At 44.9% G+C, this 20,150-nt stretch overlaps 1 protein-coding gene across 1 annotated transcript in view; it reads right to left on the bottom strand.

Annotated features, from left to right (window-relative positions):
- The window catches only part of LOC126542578 (kin of IRRE-like protein 3), a 233,905-nt gene that overhangs the window by 136,274 nt on the left and 77,481 nt on the right, over positions 1-20,150 (bottom strand). The window lies entirely within an intron of this gene.

The raw sequence follows: 20,150 nt of genomic DNA on the forward strand, positions 1-20,150 counted from the left end.
TGTGTATGTATGTATGTATGTATGTATGTATGTATGTATGTACGCATGTATGTATGTACATTCGGCGTCACCCTTGTGTAGAGCGAGGGAACAGTGGCTGCCGGGGTGCTCAGGTGTTAGCCAGCAATGTCTAACACTAGTTGTTGGGCCCAAACGTGTCCAGCAGCTACCGGTATACGTCGCTGGCTGCCTCAGGAACGCCCCGGAGGCCGCCGTTGCCACGCTCTACACAAGGGTCACGCCGACTGTACATCTTCCTTTTTGAGGACAGTCAATTATCAGTGGTGATTTTAGTCACATGTTAGTTCGGCAATCGGCGCGTTCATTTCTTTTTTCTCCCTACCTTCTGCCTTCGCACTGCCGCTACATGCAGGTCAAGTAACGTGTTCTCGGGTGCGTTCTCAAGGGAGAAAAAACTGAAGAAATGAACCAAAGGGCGATGAAAGCAAAACGCGTATAGTACTCAAACAGTAAAAAATGCCGCCACTTATGATGCACACAAACTTTGTTCTTTTGTACGTTAGGAATATCTTTATTCAGGTGCAGGTATAAAAACTGCATAAGAAAAGCCAGACTTTCCTGCCGAATTATCAAAACAGGCTCCAAGAAGATATACATGACCATCGAAGAATGTAATATTTGTATCATGGTTCCAAGATGATTCCTGAAGAAGCCGTGCGAAAAGAAAACTCTTAAATATTTCTCAGCCGTGTTCACAAAGCTGTGTGTGGAAGGTGTGGCGCAAAAGGTCAAAAATAGGACAATGTGCCGTCCGTATACGCCATACATATATACCCGTAATGTAAAAAGGAACATTTCCCCGCCTTTCTTCTCGACAGGGCTACAGAAAAAAAAAAAATGGCAAAGTGAAGGCACTAGAGTGATACCGCATGGCTTCAGGTAAAACTTCCGTTAGGCAAGAAAGGGGATCCGGGGACGCCTTTGAGTGAAGAGCATACACGACGCAGCAGGAAAGTGAAAGTGAAGCGAATAAGACAAAACGAAAATGGAATGAAAGGAACAACAATGCCAAAACACAGCTGAAAAAGAAAAATTATGGGCGACGGGGGAGGAGGTGTGGAAAGAAGCTGCGAATGACGTGTGAAAGACTTCGGGGTACGCTCACAGAGGGTAAAGGGATTTCGGGGATATTGAATGAATGCGGCAAAACACAGAAATAACAGGTCGCGCTGCCTTTTTGCTGCGTCTTACTCAGTTTGTCAGTCGGCTCTTGTTCTTGCCCTTCTTTATTTGTTTTCGTTGATGCAATACTTATCGTAGCTTCTTGCCCGGCTTTCATCTCCTTCCAGTGTCCCGTAAGGGACGGAGGATTCCCGAGGCGGACTGAGAGACGGTCTCAGGCTGGAATCAGCCCAAGGCGGTCGAGGCATAGAAAGCCGTTTCCGCAATGAACGTAAGGAAGGCGTGTCCAGAGAAACAAGCGAGGGCAATGGGAAAATAAAAGCCCGGAGTTAGCGCAACTGCTAGCTGCCTGAACCTTACAGTCATAAGTCGGCCTCTTGCTTTCTTTTCGTTTTTCATTCGCCTGTCTATAGCATCAAGGCCAATGTTTCTGACGCTTCGAAGATTGAGTCACTCGGAGACTCATAAGAAAGAAGAGTCTGAGAAACGGAAGCGTCTCAAGAAGGTTTCAGCCGCGCATAACGGTGGGATGAGAAGATCCGGAAACAGACCCGAGTCGGAAACAAAAGCGCGGGACAATCGATAATGCTTTTGCAGGAGTTAAAAAGAAAACGAGAAATGCGAGCCCGCTAAGTTAGCTGTACGAAATGAAGAATCTAGACAGCAATTCTTGTACGGTCTAGATTATTGCAAAACCCTTGCTTCTTTCTTTTTCAGTTTTTTTTTTCGTGATGGAGAGGCTTTTCTTTTTGCCCTGCGCGGAGCCCGACCGCAACTCGGTTCTCGGGCAAGTTCTCTGAGGGAAATAAAGGACCGCAGTGGATGACGACAGCCGAAGCGAACAGCGAAAGGGATCGGATGCTTTGCTTCATCACCGAGTGGCACACATCGGAAGAAAGACTGAGGGAAGAAAGACAACTTCCCATTTTGCAAGGCTATGTTCACCGGTAGCTAGCAACACTCCTCCTTCTAAAGCACTAAAAGAGAAAAAAATGTGAAGGAAGGAAGAAGGAATGTTGGCAAGCTGTCTATGCGTGGCATGTCATATGCGTTTTTGTTTGTAAAAGCCAGAAATGCGCAGGTAGTCCTATCGCAACGATGCCTGCAGAGTGTCAGGGACACACAATTACATGAAAGCAGTCGACGTTAGCGATGCCATGTCTTGAGTTTTCCCTTCAAGATGGAGGGCTGGAGGATGCAGCATGGTCTTCCACGTGAAAGTCATAATTTGCTTATTCCAGTTAGGCATGGATACTTATGAGGAACCAATACAACTGCAAATGTACTCGAAGGTGCAAATCTACACCTGCAAGAATTATTCCTATACCTTTAAAAAGAAGCGTTCGAGAAATTATGCGAAGAACTCAACACTTGATCGAAATGAAACTGTTCAAGGTGTTACCTAACGCAAAAATTTTGACATTTGTTCGTTGTTTTCGATGATGATGATTCATATGGCGTTTTTTTTTTTTTTTTTTTTTTTTTTTGTGGCGCAGGGCCAAGTATGACCCAGAAGCGGCCGGCCGGTCGTTCTATTGTCTTTATCGTATGCTAGTGATCTACACCGAACACCATAAGTCCTGCAAAAGATTATCTGCTGCCCTGTCTCGGGTTGTTGAATGAGCGTACGATAACGTAACGTACGGAACGATTTTCAACGCGTTAGAGGCAGTAGAACTTGACAGCAAAATCTATTTCTGGATTAGTAGCTATCTACATAAGAGATCCTTTTTCATACTTACCGCGTATGACCCAACCTCCCAGCATTACAGTAACCATGGCGTGCCTCAGGGCGGAGTACTAAGCCCAACGTTCTTCAATCTAACACTCATTCGACTCGCCGACGTCCTTCCATGCACCGTTATGCTGTTATCTATGCCGACGACATTTGTATTTGGACGTCGGGTCTGACGTGACTGCAGCTTCGCGCGCGGCTTCAGAGGGCAGCCACTTTAACATCGTCTTACCTTCGAGAAAAAGGATTTCATATATCATGTGAAAAATTTGCAGTGGTGGCATTTACCAGGAAACTAATGTATCCGTACGTGATATCTATCGACGGATAGCTGATCTCATACAAAACAAGTAACAGATTTTAGGGGGTGGTCATTGACAGAACTTTCTCCTTGGCCCATCATGTGAATTAAGTGAGAAAAGACCTGACAGGAATTTGCGATATGTTTAAATTCCTAGCAGGAAAGACCTGGGGAGGGCCAATGCAATCTATGCTGCAACTGTACATTGCCCTTTTTACTGGATTCCTGTGGTACAGCCTACCCGGTCATCTCCAACACCTGCAGAACTAACCTGAATATAATCCAAAGCATCGAAGCCCAACTCTCAAGATATGCCTTAGTCTACCACGGAGTGCGTCGACGACTGATGTTATGGCAGTCGCTCAAGATTACACTATTATAACGCAGATTACCAGTGAACCAATGTGTGTGCACATAAGACACTTCCCCTGGACCCCTGCCCACCACCTCGCAAGTCTCCCAGTAGAAAGACCCCACAGTACATTCAGTGCAACTGTCTTCGCGCACCGTGCCTCTATCAGGTCACGTTACCCACCTGCGGCAGGACCTTCAATTCCTCCATGGTGTGTGAGCCGTACTGAAGTAAACCTTACAATTTCAGGACTTCAGAAAAAGTCGGACTTGCCATCATCAGCACTCAAGCAACTTACTTTACGTCTCTTGTACCAGAAATACAGTGACTGCACACAGGTCTATACTGATGGATCAACTACATCAACCAGTTCCGGCGGCGCTGTAGTTATACCAACAATGGGAATAACCCAGCGTTTCAAGACTTGCCATATTACTACGTCTATAGCTGCAGAGCTCGCGGCTGTCCTCGACGGGCTTCATGTGATAAATGCTGAACGTCCTCGAAAATGGGCAGTCTTCTGCTATTCAAGGCCGGCCTTGCAATGCGTGCAGTCGTTTCTCTGGCAAGGAACTAACAATCAGCTCACGTGCGAAATTGTGTAACTTGTCGATCACTTGAGAGAAAAGGGTCATGATATCTCCTTTCAATAGGTACCAGGTCATTGTGATATCATTGGAAATGATGACGCAGATAAGGCAGCTCTGACATCCAACAAAGAAGACCGCTGCATCGCTATTCATCTCTCAAGGAGCGACGCTACGAGACAACTTCGCATTCTGGGCGCACACTCTCCTTAGCAGAGTGCAATATCGCACATACAAGCCGCACACGGCTGCATAAACTAAACCCTTCACTGCAACTCAGACCTCCGGTCGGACTGCACCGGCGGGAAGCGTCTCTTCTGTGCCAGTTGTGGCTGGGAGTTGCTTTCACGAAAGCTTACCCAGCACTATCCATGCACATCTCTATGCCCTCTCTCTCTCCCTTCTCTCCCTTCCCCCAGCGCATGCAGGGTATACCCAACCAGCCTCTTGACTGGTTAACATCCGTGGCTTCAGTCTATCTCTCTCTCTATCTCTATCGTTTGCCATTCTTCACGTGAAATATATATATATATACTGTCACGTAGTAGTGACGGGGAAGAAAGTGGCAAAACTGTAAGTAACGAAACTAGCGTTTTATTGGGCGAACCTGTGCCCTCAAAAACAGGCTATACTCAAAGAACAACGATAGCCGCGAACACGGTCGGCGATTGTATGGAAAACCTGATCAGCGGGTCAAGCTCATCGGCTTTCTTTAATTTTATACATCAGTCATCGAAGGTGCCAGAGTAATCGATGGTGCCCGCATGTGTTCCAGAAAGTTCTACACCATTCGCGTCGCGCATACATTAAATCAGATTACACAAGGTTCGGTAACAACAGACAGTGGATAGAACCATCTATACCATTCCAGAAACTTCCGATACATTCAGGCGCATCCTGCGCTGAGCGATAAGATTTGGTAGACGAAGAAATGCGGTCACCCGATAAACAAGTGCACGTGTCAACATGGAGGTGAAATTATAGTTGCGTGGGTTAACTGCTGCTCACGTTGCGAATTATCAAAACCCCGCTGATTGCAAGTAATGCCCAGCGACGGTTGGTGTAGCTTTTCTAAAGACTGGATTAAAATGTAGTTTACAAAACGGACTATACGAGTTAAAAAAATGCGGGGTAACCATGGCGCCATAAAACATTATCAAAGGCATACACTTTCGAATGTACTGCATTGATCGCGATATGCTAAAATAATGTCGCTATAAAAACAAAAAAAATGAATAATGATAATTACTTTGCCCCAGTTTGGCTTATGTTGCATTTATAAAAAAATAACATTCAAAACGTTGATTCATCAAGCATGACATAAAGCAACCTAATACAACAGTGTCAGGTAAAACGCCATAGAAAGACATGATATAATTATAATATAACGATTAAAGCGTAATAAATTGTTCACTTGTAAGAATAAAAATATTCCCATTGTATCCTTACACAGATATAGTTTTATTCTTTCATGAGCCGATGCTGGCATCAGAAATTGATTTGTGAAATCAAAAATAGATGGCTAAGCACGTTAAAAGGGTGAGCACTTTGCGATCGCAAAAACCGAAGACCAATGATATCATGAGTAGCGTTTGTTAGCCGCGCGAGCGTTGCGGAGAGTCCGGCGACGGATTTATCCCCAATGTTCCACTACTATGGTAAATAAACAAAAACATTGCGAGATCCAAAGCACATGGTGGAATCTTTGTGAAGGGAAACTTCAAGCGACAGTGACAAGAACTTTATTGGAGTGTCCTGAGGAATTTGATTGGGGGGAACCAAAGGCTCCCCCAGTCAAGTTGTTGGCTCCGCCCACAACGGGACAGGGAGATGGTGACTCTCCGCGACGTCGCGGGCCCTCTGGATGGCCTGCAGTTGGTTCGTGAAATCCGGGCTCTTCAGCAAGGCGTCCCACTTGGACTTGTATTGAAGGTCGGAGCCCGCGTTGTATGGTCACAGCGAGAGCATGTGGTCGAAGGAGCAGCATGAGTGACTACATTTGGAGCACGACTGCGGGACGTTGGGGTCTATCCAAATAAGCGCTCTGGGGGTGACGTAGAATCACTTCAAGTGGTGGCAATAAATTCTTATACAACTCACGGCAACGCGCACAATTCTGTTTACTTTCCTCCTATGGAACACGCAACGCGCATGTCATGCTTATGTTTGTCAGCAAAAAGTTTGTAACTTTAACTTCACGCACTTTCGAAGCACAAATCTGCTCACAGCCTGTGCTGAAATGCAAACACCAAATCAGGCGGATGCACAGTTGTGGATGCCACGTGCGCGATGGTCAGTTGAACTTTTCCAAGGTAATCACTATTTTTTAGTAATTTTCATTACTCTATGCACCTTAGCCCGTATATAGTTGAAAGAGTAATAGGGGGCACGTGCTTCAAACCTCTTCTACTGACCTCCCAGCTAAATGTACCTCTATCTAGAACAAAGACGATGCATATTTCTCGAGGTAATAATTGTGATGAGGTACATGCACAGAGAAGGTACGACGCGTAGCCAGCCACATTTAGAGATTCGGTATACCTTTGTGTCGCAGTGACACATGCCCAGTGTGGAGGTTTGGCCATGAATGGGCACACACACCCAGTGGTACATGGTGAAATCAGAGGAAATTAAGTAGATCAAGGAATCTGCTTAATGAAATTCTCTATTATATGAGGAAGCCGGTGTGTTTTAGAGATACCAAAGGGCCGGCTCAGTTTTGAGGTTTTATGTAAGAATTGCCCTTTAATGTGAAGCATTCTCTATATACCTCGTTCTTGGCATTTTCCGTTAGGTACAGGTAGGTTCCCGTCTCACCTTGCTTTAAGAAAATGAGATAATGTGTGACCGATGTGGGTATCGAACCTCTGCCGTTGAGCGCAGCAGCCGTGTGATCTAACCAGAAATAATTGCAACATTTCTTGTACTATGCACTTTTTTATTCTCGATTAACCTATTGCATAATAATTTGGGGCACTACTTCGCAAAAAGTTATAATAAATTGATAGTACTGCAAAAAAGGAGCCTTACGTGCATTCGAGGGATGTCGTGACCTTGTACAAAACTTTAGAACAAAGCCATCTTTTATAAAACATTCTATGTTAAAGGCTAACGAGATATATTACTACAAGTTGATGCAACGCATTAAACAAAAGAAATATCAATATATCCAGAATGCACCCACGAATCTGCCCTACAGCTTACGGCAACACAATATGAAAACACCTAAAATAAGAACCAATTACGGAAAGCCACAACTAAGTTACCAGGCACCTTCACTACTAAATCGCCTACGTGATTTTCATAATGAAATTATGGAAACTTCGAATAAATGATACAAAACTTTTCTCATTGCGAACAATATTCAGTTTGTCTGATTAGAACCGTAGCATAAATTGTCAGTATTTTATTTGTTTTCGGATTATAGTTGTTGTTTGAAACAAAATATATCTTAAGTGTATTTCTTAAACACGTGTCCTTTCTTTTACAAAAATAATAATTTCTAGCCCGACGCTCCAGTTGATCTCGGTATGTCTATATAATTTGTATGCTGCGTACGACCTGCGTGCCGAATTGTAGAAGCAGAAGCCTTTGTCAGGCCACACGGCCTTTAGCTCCTCCTTCCTTTCCGTTTTGAACAGTAGAAAAAAAATAAAAAAAAATAATAAATCGACGATTGCACTTTTTTTGTCATTACATGAAAAGCAAAACTGAAAATATATTAGAGAGTGAACATCTCTACACACTAAAAGCTGGGGCCAACACACACATGCGTCCAGTAAGTGCATCCAGTTCGTAAGAGGTTCGTGCGCAGCGTACATACTTCTCGCATGAGCTGCACCTTCGCAATAGAAGGATCTTGTCGTTCGCGGGCTTTCGGCATAGCTATCTCACAGTCTAGATCTCCACAGGCTGCGTAAACCCGGTACTATGAACATGTCATAGGGAGGACCGCCAGTATTTTGAAGCGGTAGAATATCTAATTGAGTAAGGCGTGTTGTCGATATCCTTTCTAAGCGTCCATTGGAGAATGTCACACAAAAATATATCATCTCTACAATCTATGAAACAGCGATCTTTGATCTCGGCAAGTGGACAGAGTCGACAGTTCGTGGACCACGGCAAAAAAGAGCGGCTCGACTTTAACCAGCTTGTCTCTGAATACAATTTAGGGAAAAATTCCGGGAGGTATGCTCCAGGAAGTATGCTCATTTTGGGAACCCGCCTAAGTACATCCTGATAAGGTCGACCTAAATAAGGTGCACGATGCAAAGTATCTGGGAAAATTGAGTCCACTAGTGCAGCAGAAATTGCCTTTCGGCTCGCAGCGAAAAAGTACTCCGGACTGAACCTGACTTCCAAGAAAAGAGTCAAAGACTTCCTTGAGAAAGCCCCAAGAAGCCTGTGGGACATCTTTGGCATCTGATGACAATACTACCTTAGGAATATAGTGAACTAATCGGATCTTTCACATTTCACGCAAGAACGGGTCCGCTTTTATGCCACGATTGCACGCGTCCTCTCCTCCTTCCACAGGTGGCCAGCTCTTTGAAACACTCGGCGTGGGCATCCCGTGCCGCTTTGTCGCCTTCTTACCTTACTAAAGCTCGAGCTTTGAGGCACCACGTTAGACTGTACTACCCCCGGGACTGGCCCGCGTAGCCCAGTACTTTCCTCGAAGCAGCTAACGCTACGCAGAAACTGTGCGTCATTGTACAGACTTGACGGTCGCCCAAGTTAATCTAACTTTAACATTTTTTCGCTGAAGTACAAATGCCATTGTAATTTTAACGTACACTACATGGAATACCCATAAATACGTACGATATTATGACACGTAGTGGCTTAAGACGTCAGAAAGCGTGTTTCTATTGCTCGCGTTCGTCCACTTACTATGTAGAACCCAGCAATCGCCATGCCGCAGGCTCGCGTAATACGGCCGCCGCAGGAATCATGCCATCGTAGTCATACGATCGTCCACAGCGTGCTTGCCATGGTGCTGCCGTCGTCACAGACACGTACACTCACGACCCACACACACAGCTACTCGATTTACTAGAACACGTTGGTCCGTATGATTTCCTTCTGCGAAAAAATAAATGGTGGTTGATGGCTAGGCACTTGCAAAGTTCTTCGCATAATATAGATTCCTACAGAACTTGCGATCTGCCCAATATTTTATTACCACAAGAGATGTACGTAACCTGGCTCTACTTTTTCACTCAGCAAACATGCCATTATACCAGCCTATTTGCGAGCACTTGCATACGGCGCAAATATGACCTTCGTATATGTATCCACAATTATATCCGCCGGGATACCAACCGAGCCAGCAGAAACAGCTATCCGATTCCCGGGAGGGTCTAGTGAGAAAAGATCCGCTTTAGAAATAAGTCGCCAAGTGTCTAGAATACGCGCTGCATGACGGTACGATTATACGGTTTGCGGGGACAGTCTTGGACCTGTTCGCTCTAATGACTACGATTGTGCAAGGTAACATAGGTATACAGATATTTTTCACTGTAAGCATTGATAAGTTCACTGGGTTATTGAAAACCATCTTACCCACAGCTATGCGCATATGGTGATACAATTTATTTCAAGAAAACGAAAGGCTTTGAGTGCCATTTCAAATGTTTGAGTGCCGGATATCCTTGAATCCATTAGTGGCAGTAACAAGCGTAAAAAGTCAAACAAAAGAACAATTACAATAAATATAAAAAAACGAGCACCTCAATTTACGTACCGAACGAATCACTTAAATTCAGCTTTTTTCCTTAGACTAGAAATATAGGTGCATAAATCACGTGATGCTGCAAAAAGATAGCGCCTATGCCACGCACCTCGGACGCTGGGCCGAGTCAGAAGCCTGTGAGCTATGGTAACTAGAATGCAGTGAATGCCCTGTCCGAGCTGGAAACAATACGGCGCCAGCATCAAATCTGAGATGAAGCTATATTTTACGCAGCTGCAGTACTCTGGATAGAAATTGTTTGTTGTGCAAAACATTACTAAAGACGAGCAAAATTTTAATGGACAGATCCTGGCATACCCTATCCATGACTATAAAGATCTTACAAAAAGCGACTTCCTCTTTCCTTTCCTTTTTTTTTCCTTTCCTTTCTTTTTTCGTAAGGAAGCCAGTAGCAACAGTCATACTCAGTTCTCTCTTCACCGTGTCGCTGCCGGTGGAGGGTACAGAGGAGAACTCCCCCTTCAGAGCATTCGGACGCGACAAAATGCTCAATGGGTGTTCAGGAATGAACTGTGGTCATGCGCACAATGACTTTGCCATCCTTGTCGATAACCGTTGGAAACGTACAAACAATGCGCCAACCGCATTATTATTATTATTATTATTATTATTATTATTATTATTATTATTATGTTTAGAAAACATATATGCACTTAACAGGAAAGGGAAAGCGAGGACAAGGCCACCAGAGGGGGCCCACCGTCTCCTTACTCTTCAGAAAGGCGTAGACGAAAAACATACTAATGGAAGATAGGAAGAAGAATAGGAAAGAAGTAGCAAATGTATATATAATGCAAAGCAATATAGTTTTCGGATTCCACATGGTTTTAAGGAAATCGCATTATCTAAAAGAACAGAACCATGCCAGGTGAGCGAGCTAGAAGGGAATAATAAAAATGGAATTATAACTTAGGCCACCGTACATTGTACGCCTCAAAAACTTGGCCTTGTACACCCTATCTACGAATATGCTCTTAGAAGACGGGAAGTTGCGTTCAATAAACTATCGGATAACAATGTTTTTCAGACTGTCTTTCTATTACTTACTTTAAAGCGTCACAACTTTTAATAAGCTGACGCAAGTTCTAGGTACCCCTAGAACACTAAGCCGAAAGCATATGAGAGCCTTTATTGGAGGTACCCAATTGGAGCATTATCTTATTCACACATTTTTCACGTTTCAAGCCTTGCGGGGGAAACCTAACATAAAAATAAGACAACTGAAAAGAACATAAGTAAAAGCGTTGAGCTGCGATACATCACAGAACGCAAAGGCATGTAGGAGCACTCGATAAAGAGTGCCGGTGATTTCTCTATTGGCCCTATACTTTTCCTCCTTCGATTTTAAGGCACAGCTCTCAGACGCCCGTTCCTATGACTAGCGTCGGCGTCACTTGTAACCGAGCGAACGAGCATAGCAAAATATGAAAATGAACACGGTGCGAGGAGAAACGTGGAGAGGAGGGTGCACGGAACCATGAGGCGGAAAGCACAGGATGGTGCGGCGAAAGGGTGAAGAGGAAAGCGGAGTGCCGGCGGCGACCAGGCATACGGCGAGCGCGGAAACAAACCGCTTGCGTGGGCTTCGGACTCAGTGCGCATGCGCTACTTCGCCTGCGGGGCCGCCGCCGCTAGAGAATGCGCTCCGTGCGCGCTACACCCGCTATACGTTCCCGCGTTCACGCTTTCTTTGTGAACAATGAGCGACGCAACCGGTGGAAATGCTTCGTCTGCCGCTGCTGCTAAACGAGTGGCCCGAGCAGAGGCTCAGCGCCGCAGCCGAGAGTACCCAATCGTTCAGAGCCAAATTCTTTGCAATAATATCGGGAAGTCGAAACATCTAGACAACTGCGCTCAACATTCGCATTAGGGAGTATCGTAATTGTCGGTGAAATGTCTTTCTTTTTTGCTTTTTTTTCGTGTCATCGGCATGTTCTGGTGATAACTCAAAATACTGATTTTCGAGTGTAGGTCAGTGGCAAAGCAGAGAATGGCAAGACACATGCGCTCTTCTATAGGCTTAGATTTAAAAAAGATATATCCGTTGAATGGATTCCTGGCCACGCTACCTTACCTGAAAATGAGAAATTTGGAAGTTCAGGGCCCGTTCCGTGGTATGGGCTCCTTTTCTTCTCGTATGTAGCGCTGTTTTATGAACAGTGTGTAAATGAGGCCGCCGACGTGTGCTTTCGAAACAACCCTTCAATAACACCGACCGCACTGCTGCTCCTTGTGCTGCACCCCCGATGACCCCAGACTATGTATTTTTGCCTGAAAAAGCTGCCTTTGTCTCCAGAGGAGTACATAAATTCACCTGCGCTCAGCAGTCATCCCTAGTGGCTTGACCAGGAAAGAGGAGGGGATATTGAGGAGGCTTTGTTTGGGTATGGCACTATAGTGGTTCACATCATGGACAGTTCAAAGCATCGAAGGGACCCGGATGAGCCAAATGGACCGACCAGCTTTTGGCCCAGTCGCCATGGAGGTCATGCGCCAGTAGACGTGTGCAACAGCTGCTATGGACTTGCCCGGTAAGCATCATTACTCGGTGTCCTCACGCCGCTCCAACGGGATTCAGTACCCGAGATTCAAATGGCCTGTATTAATGGCTATGGTCTATCATATAGCGCGCTCCTCTTTTATTATATAGAACAAGTAAATTTAGATTTCCTGATATGAGACGTGCGATACTTTGCCCTATCCCTTCATATAGACTTGTATACAAAAACGTTTTCGCAACTAGTTAGAATCAAGCAAACACACACGCACACACAAAAAGAAGAAAAAAAAAAGAAACGGAGGAATCATGCGGATAACGCGAGATCACCGAGCGCCACACGCAACTCAATTACCAACTCGTCCGAACTCCGAACTTGCTGAATCGAAAACCAAAGTTTCTGCTCGTTTTCAAGTCATCTATAATACATGCACGATGGAAAAACGCTGCCAGTGATTACAGTAGTATGAAGTAGAATATATGCATATTTGCTCGCCACAACGCATCTTGCGGAATGAGTTTTCCCCGTTGTTACTCTACTCCTGAGCGAATAAAGAAAAATAGGAGTCTGAGGTTTGAAGCATATGTTTGCATAAACGCTGTTACATCTTCTATCAGAAATGAGTAGGTGATGTTGAACGTAATGCAAACGCGCCAATCATACGAATGTCTCCTCAAAACATAAACTTACCGTATTCTCTGAGGGAAGCGCAGAGAACGAATGAAAGCATCGGCCTTTCGACCATAAATTTAATGACGACTCGTCGCCGCATAAACGAGTCCTGATCGTCATATCTATCACCTTCTCGCGACAGAAATAACTTATGCGACGTCCTTCAGCAACCCTATATTAGTCTTACCGAAAACGTCACAGCTCCAAATTGGTACCCGCTTTATGCGAATATTCCCGTCGTGATGTTTTCAGTGGACCAGAACGTTTCATCGTGGACTCGATAAATAGTCAATTGACTCCACCTAAGCCCACAGTAGACGGAGGAAACTCATGGAGAAAAAAGAAAAGCGAAGCCTCGGTTATTCCATGAAGCAGCATTCGTAGTGCCGCAGTGCAAATGAGGTGTTACATTAGGCGGACTCTGATCAGGCAAATCCAATGAGGAAAACGGAGCAGAATGAACGCCTCGCGGACGTCCGTGGCTGATACAAGCGAGTCCGGAGAGTCTCTTTGGAGCGAAGGAAATTGCAAGCGTAGAGGAGGCGAAATACCGATGCAGAACCAAGAAAATGAAAAAAAAAGAAACCCCGCTGCCTCCGCTCCCTTAGTCCCGCCCATACCATCCACCCTTTCTCCGTGCAACCACCGCTGGTTTCTCATGCTATACGCTCGGCGCTCCCTACCTCCTCCTGCTCTCCCCCCTTGCTTCTCCTTAGCGACAGAAGTCGAAGAGGAGCAAAATGTGGCGAATACTCTCTACATCGTCTCCGCGGAATCAGGTCACTCATGAAAAATGCAGCGGCCGTGTGCGGCTTCGCTCGGCGCACAGAACGTGCGTACTCTGCGAACGCCCGTGAAGGCTGTGGGCGCCCGCGGCCATGCTGCGACTTCTTGTTATGCTCGGTCGCTGGTTGCAGGAAGAAACCTGTGGAGAGAGAGTGACGATAATAAAACACATTGCGAGGTGGCGCAGTTCTTCGCCTTCCTCTCTCCCATCTAGGAAGGAATTATAACTTTCGCTGACTCTCGTCAGGCACTAAAACGGAATTGGCTGAGCATAAAGAAAGAGACAAGAAAGAAGGATCCTACCTTGAATACCGCCGACACGACGGAGAGGTTCCGAATCCTAACCTTGCCGCTGTCGATGGAGGATAAGAGGAGCAACAAATCTGAGGAATCCTTCGTGCTTCGATGCGCGAAATGATGAAACGAAGCAAGCACAGTAGATGCCCTCGTTATCCCTGACAGCCGACAAATGATGATGTGGTACAGTGTATAGGTCTTGCTATATCGCAAGTCCTGCACAGTGTGACAACTAACTGATTTAGTGTATCGCCTTTATCGATGTGTTTCATTAGCCAAAGACATACCGGCTAGTTCTGAGAATTTGAGCGTCAGACACGGGTCGGTTACGGATGTTGTACGTTGTACAGCTCTTGAAAAAAAAAATCCGGCAAGGCTATTTCATGTGCGCGCGCAGAGTAACTAACCTGCCATAAGGTCAAAAAGAAAAAAAAGGAACAAAGCAAACGTGTCATTTAGCTATGTGCGAAGATGGCTCTAAAAGTTTAAGAATGTGTATTGTATCAGTGGCATAGGATTAACAAAATATAATGCATGTGCAAGTGTATTTCCACCAAGTATAAGGCATGGCCCTGCGGTGTAAAGAGTGGTACGTTTGCGGTAGTTGTATAATTTACATATGGTACATCTCATTCACAGTGTCAGCACATAACACAAATTATGACCTTGAAAGCCGTTCTGCTGCACAGTGTGAGTGATCCTGCCCTTCTCCGCGATCAGCTTATTGTTCATACAGCGAACATGGTCGCAACAACTTAACTGTGGATTCAAGAAGTGCTTCTCTTACTGCTTAGATGGGGATTGGTCGTGAAGAGATGGCATCCATGCCTGTATTTATTCGCACAACTGTCACACCTATGGAAGGGTCCATTTTCACTCACTTCCACTGGGACTGTAGCAGACACGTTTGATTTTTTTAATGGCGTAATGTAACAGTAGCAATCGACGTCGTTAGGGGGCACCGGCTACTCCTGGTCACTTGGCAAACAAAATGAAACTACAAACTATGTCGGAAAATTTTCAATACAATCACGTACTCACTCTGCACATGAGTCCAGGAGATCACAGAAGTTAGTCGAATAGGAAGCCACAGAAGGTAAACATGTACAGTTCCGTAAGAAAATTTATGTACTTGAAGTTTTCCGAGAACACATACAGAAGATTACAGTTCTTCAGAATAATGGGCGATACGCTGCTCCACTTGCATAGCATAACACATGACTACTTGTCATACTTACTATAAGAAAGAGAAGAAAGAGGGCTAACCGAGGTGCCCGATTTTTATTAACCATATCATCAGTAGCCTTTTGTTGGCTTTTCGTGATATGAATAATAAAGATCGCGCCACTCCGTTAACCCCCTTTCTTCTTGTTCTTACATAAAGAGGCTCTCGAACCCGGCAACACTGATGCCTTCAGGTAGCATGTGCGGGCTTATTGACCAGTTGCCTTCGCTCAGAAAGACGACATACTCGTGACACCTGCGGCAGAAAGGATGTTCCACATCCGCCGCCAAGGTTTGTGAGTGGTGGCGCTGGCTAACACTCCCAAGGTTAGTTCTAGTAGTAACACATAAATACCCTAGAAAGTGGATGGGGAAACTGCGCCGCGGTAGCACAATTGGTTAGAGCATCGCACGCGTAATGCGAAGGTTGTGGGATCGTTCCCCACCTGCGGTAAGTTTTCCTTTCATCCACTTTCATTTCCATTAATTTATCATTTCTTTAATTCGATTAGTAAGTACAAGTAATTTCCCTTACGTTTTCATTGGTGTCTTTGTTGGCTTCTCCATGATATGATTACTATAAGAGAACTATTTTCATTCATTTCTCTGTAAAATTACCGGGCGACAAAGGCTGGACTAACCATGCGTTGACCACCACCAACGCGTTGATGTCGGGCTGGTTAAACGCGGCGTCTGCAGTGAAAAAATTGGGACGTCCAGGGCCGCTGTTTTGTAGCGATGACTTATGCCTTATTCTATGCTATTCTTATAATCCACCACACACGGCCGCCTGATCCCGTTGATAATGTGGCCAGACCATCGCTCTGACCACTGGCCAAGCGCGAAAAGCCTGAAAAAGCATAGAATCGGAAAAGGCATCGCTACAAAATACCGGCCCAGAAAATGCCAACAAATTTAGGCAGTCCAATCTTTAAATCTTGCATTTTTTCACCAAGCCTTGCTTCAATGTAAGTGTGGATGCTTCACGATGTCACAATCATAATTTGTCCATGCAGCTAGCCCAATATTGAAATTTCACGCCCCTTGAAATCGGCTGGCTAGGTGGCATGTGCCACCACCGTGTTTAAGTTTCGCAGTAGCATGCTTATATCCAAACCCTAAACACCACCATCATCATAATAGTTAGAAAACAAGTATCTTTCGCCTTCATTGATTTTTCGCAAATATGTCATTCGCAGGAAAGCCCTGCAGGGCTGCTCATGGGGAATAAGGCACGCCGACCCACCTCTGACCCACGTCTCAGCGAACGCGTCGGTTAAAGAATCTGCAACTTCATTGCAAGAGATGGCACTAAGTAAATAGTCGCGTCCCACACTCCCAGAGCGCATTAAACGAGAATTCATTTTCGCATGTAAGTGCTGAGAACTCGATGCTTGACATCAGGACGGGACGTGTTTTAAATCTTAAATTTCCCACTTGGAGTGGGAAAACACGTGAAGCCCATCGCTCGCGAACGTTGAGCTCAAATTTTCAAACTTTTCCATCCTCTACGCGTATTGCATTTCTGTCGATCGCTTTGCCCGTTTTTCTATCTCGAATTTCTCCGCGAGGTTCCCTATACGTTTTCCAACCATCATGCTCGAGTGTGTTTGGAAGTGTCATTGCTCGTTCATATCAGCGAAGCCCTGCGTCCCTGGCGTCCTCCGAAACCATTTGTCCCGCTTTCCGTTTGCTTATCTGCGAGGAGTTCGCACAGCTGAGCCAGCGCGAGATGAAAAGCCCCGTTTCCAAGACGACGTCACGAAAAGGCGTTCCGCGAGCGGCGCCAACTGAAAAACAAACGCAGTTTTTCGTTGGAGTCGGATGGGCGAAAAGCGATTCGGTTTGCAGCTCCAATGTCCCTGCGTTCTCTTTTACGCTAACGCTCTGAACTTCGTAAAGAGGAAGAAATAAAATTAAAAACACCGTTTCTTACTTCCGGCATTCTTGTTTTCTTAGCCCGACCGTAAAAAGTCGTATTTGCATAGCGGAGCGTCTTGCAAAGTTCACGTTTTTTTTTTTCCTTCTTTCTTTTCTCTCGCTGCGTTATCTTCTAACGATCGATTTCACAAGAATATTCTAGGATCTCATAGACATGGATGCTATTTTGTTTTGCAACCGTCCAACTTCCATGCAGATAAGCACCCCAATTACGACTAAATAGTGCAAGATTCATCATGGATGAAACTCGTGCTTAGTACAACAGGCGCTGAACACCGCGATGAAGACCGCGCATATATAAATAACCGACGATAGCTTTTACGCACAGAGCGATTAAGCTGGGCATTTATAACACCATTTTTTTTATGAAGAGGTTTGGTACTTCGCCCCAGCATATTGAAGGTAATTCTTCTTCTCAGAGTACCCACCAATAGGACAATAGCAAAAAGTAAATCTGTATTCAGTGCCGAGTAGAAGAGGGAACACAAACAAACTCTGACTGTAAACTTGAGAGAGAGAGAGAGACAGAGAGAGGGGGGGAGGGAGGGAGGTTAACCAGAGGAGAGTTTCTGGTTTGCTACCCTGCACTGGTGTGGGGAATATAGGGATTGTAAAGACGACAAAGAGCGATAGAAAAAAAATGGAAGAAACTTAAATCTTCGGTCAGAACTCTGCTCTGAACCACATCGAGCATGTAACGTGTTGCGAAGTAAGTATCGTTTGTAAAAGTCTATCGACGTGTGGTAAGCTGATTCTCGGACAGACTGGACGCATATGTTGAAGGAACATAGCAGATTTCATACTTTTCAGGATAATTTCATGACTGGAGTGCATGCGTTGCTTGAGAACGCCAAGATTTTGCGGAAGCAGCGCGAACGGCGCATACGAGAAGTGGCCGAAGCTTCTCTTAAGAAAGTGTTTTCATTTATTACTGCGTGTGTGAAGAATAAATTTCATTGGCAATTGAATAATTCGCGTATTGGCTGTCCTTGTGAAATACATGATTTTCTTTCTGTTTCATTCCCTTGCTATGCGCAAAGTCATCAACATGTTTTCAATAGTCTTCTGATGCAATGAAACGTTTCAGTTCATATTTGTGCCGCGTTTACTTGGCGCCCCACTTGTATAACGCGAACTTTTTTCTTCGTAGGGAATGATACCTTTTTCATTTTGTTCTTGTTTTTTTCTTCTTGGTTTGCATTTGTTACATTAGGAAGCTTTAGAAAGAACGTTCCCAAGAGGCTTTGCGTACGCAAGAACCCAACCTTCATTGTAGGCCCTTTGCGTTCTTTCGCACTCTCTTTGCTTTCTTTTGTAAGCTCGGTGGTTTGCGTCGCCTATAACATTGGGTGCGCAAAATCTAAAATAATCTATTAATTTGTAATTAGTACGACCCCCTTGTTCTTAATGGTTCTTTTCTCTTCCTGCGTCTTCTTCTTTTTTTTTTTGTTACTGTTCTGCTCCTAGAGCCACACTTTTTTCTTTGTCGTTGCCTTTTGTGAGCTGTCATCGCGTTCTTTCTTTCCTCCCTCCTTTTCGTCTTCGGATGCTTCATTCTGATGCGTCTGTATTCTTGAAGAGTAGGCGGCCGTTGCGCCTCTTTGCGCGGCAACTGCCAGCCTACTTCGTACCTATTTCCTTCTCTCTCCATTGTATGTGTTTTGATATACTACAACTACCTTTAATAATAATAATAATAATAATAATAATAATAATAATAATAATAATAATAATAATGTATCGCCTCGTCTTTCCCTGTCAAGACGAATGGGAGCCAACTAAGCTATATAAATATTCTACTACTAAAGTATTTCTAACTTTCCACTCTCCCCTGCACATGGTAGCAAACCAGATGTGTGCATCTGGTTAACCTCACTTTCCGTTTCTCTTGCTTCAGAAAAGCATATGTTGGCAGAAGAGCCTTCAAGTGCACTATGCCTTTATGCTTAGCAAATCCCTTAAGGGAAAAAAAGTTTCCTTTTTGGGAGAACTCGTTCCTATAGGTAACCGCCCTTCGGATATAGCTGCTCCACTTTTTTAAGGATACAAGCGGTTTCAGTCGCTGTTTAAATCAGCCGAGATCGCTGTTTGTATCTCGATGTTCACAGCTTCAGCACGTGGCTTGGAAAAAGAAAATTGTGCGTCTGTCGTCGTTCGCCACGAACAGGGTGAATGGCGTGCTGCCGCAGGACTCCTCCGGCATGGCAGCGCGCGATGCACGAAGCGAGACTAATGTGCGCGCCAGAGAGCGTCTCCGCTTGGTCGCACCGCTCGCTGTCCTTGCGTGTAGGCGTGCGTGTGACATTTATTGGGGGTAGTGCGCCCGGGGCCCATCGGGAGCATCCGGCCATGACACCATGGAAAGAAGAAAGGAATAAAAGAAAAATAAAGAAATAAAAAGAGGCGTTCGCGCTTATTGGAGAAAACAACGCGATGCGCCTGACTGCATGCGCGCCGCCTTCAGTACATATATTATTTTTTAAAGGTTTCTGGAACAAATCCCGTATGCATTCTTCGCATTACCCTGCGGTTCCTCCAAATACGGAGGAATGCGGTTCGAGTGCTAATGTTGACTATAGAAAAAACGCTTAACACTTGTTTTCCTTTCGTTAGCAAGAGCGACACAATTGCTACCGATTATGGCGAGACGTGTAGAACGCAGCTTCTCATGCATGCGAAGTCATTCAACGGGGTATGCTACCCTCGTGCTTAATTCTGGCTGATTTGTGTCGCCATTGGGACGTTATGATAGGTCATTCACGTGGAAACAAGAGTGCGGGAAAAGCAAACACCAATGGCTGCGACCTGACACCAGAACTTGACTCACTGAGCGATGATAGCTCACATAAAAGTTATTTT

This window comes from Dermacentor andersoni, chromosome 2 (genome assembly GCF_023375885.2).
Source record: "Dermacentor andersoni chromosome 2, qqDerAnde1_hic_scaffold, whole genome shotgun sequence".
NCBI lineage: Eukaryota > Metazoa > Arthropoda > Arachnida > Ixodida > Ixodidae > Dermacentor > Dermacentor andersoni.